Source organism: Dipodomys ordii, unplaced genomic scaffold (assembly GCF_000151885.1).
Source record: "Dipodomys ordii isolate 6190 unplaced genomic scaffold, Dord_2.0 Scaffold30, whole genome shotgun sequence".
Classification (NCBI taxonomy): domain Eukaryota; kingdom Metazoa; phylum Chordata; class Mammalia; order Rodentia; family Heteromyidae; genus Dipodomys; species Dipodomys ordii.
In genome coordinates, this window is record NW_012267246.1 from 4937557 (window position 1) to 4941360 (window position 3804).

The following is a 3804-nucleotide window of genomic DNA, read 5'->3' on the forward strand; positions in this document are numbered from 1 at the left end:
GGAGGCCTGTAGAGGAAGACTGGTGTCACCCCTCCATCGGTGACCAGGTCACTGTGAGGCATGGAAGCTTCCAGATCCCGTTACTCAGCTTCCTGTCTAGTCCCCCCCCCCCGTCTGCGCCCCCAACTCCTTCCCCCTGCTTGCTCAGTTGTGGACGTCCTGGGGTTCATCGTCCAGATAAGACACGCATGAGCACACGGCCAAAATAACCCTAACTCACTCCTGTAATCCTATCAGAAAGTTGGGGTCTGAAGATCGCGGTTCGAAGCCAAGCTGGGGCCAACAAATCCGTGAGACTTTTGCCACCCATGTAACCAACAAAAAGCTGGAAGTGGAGCCGTGGATCAAGTGGTAGAGCACCAGCTTCGGCACACAAGCTAAGGGACAGTGCACAGGCCCTGAGTTTAGGCCCCAGTACCAGGACAAAAATAAAATAAAAAATAATCTGAAGGATGTATATGTAATGTAACCACATACCGCGCAGCCTTATGTGCATCTGCCCTGTTTTCCAAAACATAGAAAGAACTTCATCACAAAATAAAGCTCATCATTACTGCAAAGGCAGAAATCATACTGACAACATCAACATGAAAATACAAGAATACAGAGAAAGAAGGAAAAGAAGAAAAAGAAAACAAAAATACAAGAATACAATTAACACCCAGAACTTCCCACCTGACATAGAGTTGGAAATGCCTTGATTCTGGATTAAAGAGAAGCACAAGTGGTAATGAACTTTAAAAGAATATATTTTCTTTGGACGAATTTAAAGGGTACAGTGTGATGCTATTCGCTACACGTATACAACATGTAAAATTCACATCAAGGTAGTAAACATTTCTATCTCCATAAACATCCCAAAAGCATTTAAGTGCATATAATATATATATAATACATGAAAGAAACAAAATCCCTACACAACAAAATTAGTTATAGAAAAGTTGAGTCCATGAAATCACATAACATTAAATGTACTCATTGCAAAAGCAACATGCAAACCAAAAGACATAGGAGAAAACTGCAAAAATGTTAATAAAGACAAAGCCAGACTTGATGAATCAAAGAAAAACCAACAAACCAAGAAAAGGTCAAGAAGCAGAGAGGACACAAATGATGTAGGAAAGAATGACATATAACCAAAGGTAAGAAAGGTATCTAAAAGCCAATCAACTGATCATAGGTGGCTCATACCTGTAATCCTAGACACTCAGGAGGCTGAGATCTAAGGATCTCCATTGGAAGCCAGCCTGGGTGGAAAATCTTATCTCCAATTAACCACACCAATAAGAGAAGGGAAATCTGCAAAGTGGAGCTATGGCTGAAGTGGTAGAGCACTAGCTAGCTTTGAGCAAACTACTCAGGAGAGTGCCCAGGCCCAGAGTTCATACTCTAGTACCAGAACCCCAAAACTGCCAAGGCTACCCTTGAAAACTGTGATCTTCCCTAGTTCTCCAGGGTTTATCTTCCCTAGTAGCTAGGCTTGCAGTTATGAGCTACCAGCATCTGGCTATCTCGTTGTGAAATGATTTGGAGGACCAGAATCAAATTACTTCTGTGTGAATCTTATAAAACGTTATGCTTATGCTGCACCATTACAGGATATTCATATTGCAGAATAACCTAACTAGCTTATTGAAGCACCTTTTACATGCCAGGTGGGTTATATTGTTAAATGTCTTGGTAAGATATGCTGATCACCGTAATTTTCATGAGACTGAAGGAATATTTTGAGATTAAGAAGGCTGTTTTCATATCCCAGAGTGTCGTTGGCCACCGCAACAGACAGGGAAAATAATGGAAGACTGAGCCAAAGAATTGAAGTTTTGGGGGCACCAGGAAAATCGAAAGCTCTCCCAGGGCACCTGGAGCTGGTATTCCAGACCCATAACCCTTTCAGGTCTCACATCAGAGAGGCACCAGAGAAAGCGCATGGCTAATTCGATGAAGAAGTCATGGGTGGCAAGGCCTGGGGCCCACCGCAGACTGGGAGGGCCTGTTCTATGATGCGTGCATTTCCATTTAACCTCTGTCCCAAATAGGTTGCACTTTGCAGCGAGGCCAGAGTTGTATCTTTAGTTTCCATTTTGCCTTATTCCTCCCTGCTTGCTTGCCTAGGAATATCTATCTTCCCCAGTCACTGACAGAAATGCTTAATGAGTAACTAACTGGAATTGTTCACTACTCAACCAAGACAAATTGAGGTGTTAAAAATGTGATAGTCCCTGCTGGGTGCCAGTGGTTCACACCTGTAATTCTAGCTGCTGAGGAGGCTGAGATCTGAGGATTATAATTAGAAGCCAGCCCAGGCAGGAAAGTCTTCGTGAGACTTTTCAATTAACCACTCAAAAACTGGAAGTGGTGCTGGGGCTCAAGTGGTAGAGCACTAGCCTTGAGCACAAAGAGGCTCAGGGACAGCACCCTAGCCCTGAGTTCAAGGCCTACAACTGACCAAAACAACCCCCCCCCCAATAAAAACAGCATAAAAGCAACAAACAACAAAGCAAACAACAGAAAAACTCTACCAATGTTGGAATATATAATATCACCACTCAATTGTTATTGGGATTTAAAGATGTAACTTTTACATTTTTATGATTTTAAAGTAACATCCCAAATTTTAAAATAATAGAAATGTCTTAAAAGAGGATAGCCATCATTCATCCCTTTATCATTCAAAGATAGCTGTTCATGATCTCGTGTACTACGTTTTCCCCCCACAATTTAGTTCATGCTCCACATAAAGTTTTACATTTTGCCTTGTCGCTTAAGCATCCTTTTAATGGCTGTATAGCATTATGACAACTTCAGCACTCACATCTGGTTGCAGATTCTAAAGTTGTTTTTTCCCCGTATAAATTACACAATATAAATTGTTATTGATATTTTTAATCTTCGATGGTAAAACTAATGTCCAATTATCCAGACTGTCACGTCTCATTTTGCTGTATGATACCACTTTTAAATGGGAGGTCTAGTGCATACAAATTAGAACCTAACCTGCTATCATTAACGCATTGAATACATCCATAATGCTGTTCAGCCATCATTACTGTCTCCATGAATTCCTTTTACCTTGTAACATTGACACTCCAAACCATGGAATACAACCTCTTGTTCCTCATTCCCTCTGTCTCTAGACAATTGCCCATATATATATATATATATATATATATATATATATATAATCTGCTTGTATGAATGTGACTATTTAAATTCCCTCATATAAGTGCAGTCATACTCTATTTGTCTTTTTTTTATGGTCACTTTATTTCCCTGAGCCAAATGTCATCAGAGTTCATCTGTATTGCATTATAGTATATGTCTTTATTTCCTTCCTTTTTTAAGGCTGAGTAATATTTTGTCATTGGTGCATCCCACATTTTGTTTTACCATCCATCATCTGATGGGGTGCCATTCTATACTTTTATGTACAGGGAGGAGACAGGGGATGGGTTGGTTGTCTGGGGCTACAGATTGTTCATCTATAAAACTGAACCTTATGGTGGCTAAGCCTAGGATCTTGAATCAATTACTGGGATATATTTATTAATTAAAGGAACTCACGTTGGTTTTCTCTGGGTGAGCATAAAGGAGGCCAAAGTAGGCATCTCATATTTATCTTGTTGTCTTAGAATAAATGAGCAGTTCCATTTCTCTACAAAATGGAAAACATTTCTTCTCATTGCTAGATTGTCATAAAGATAATTCTGCATCCTCCATTGCTATAGCTCCTATCAATAGAATTTTTATTTTATTTACTAAATGGTTCTGTTTTTACGAAGAACAAAACAGAAAACATGTATT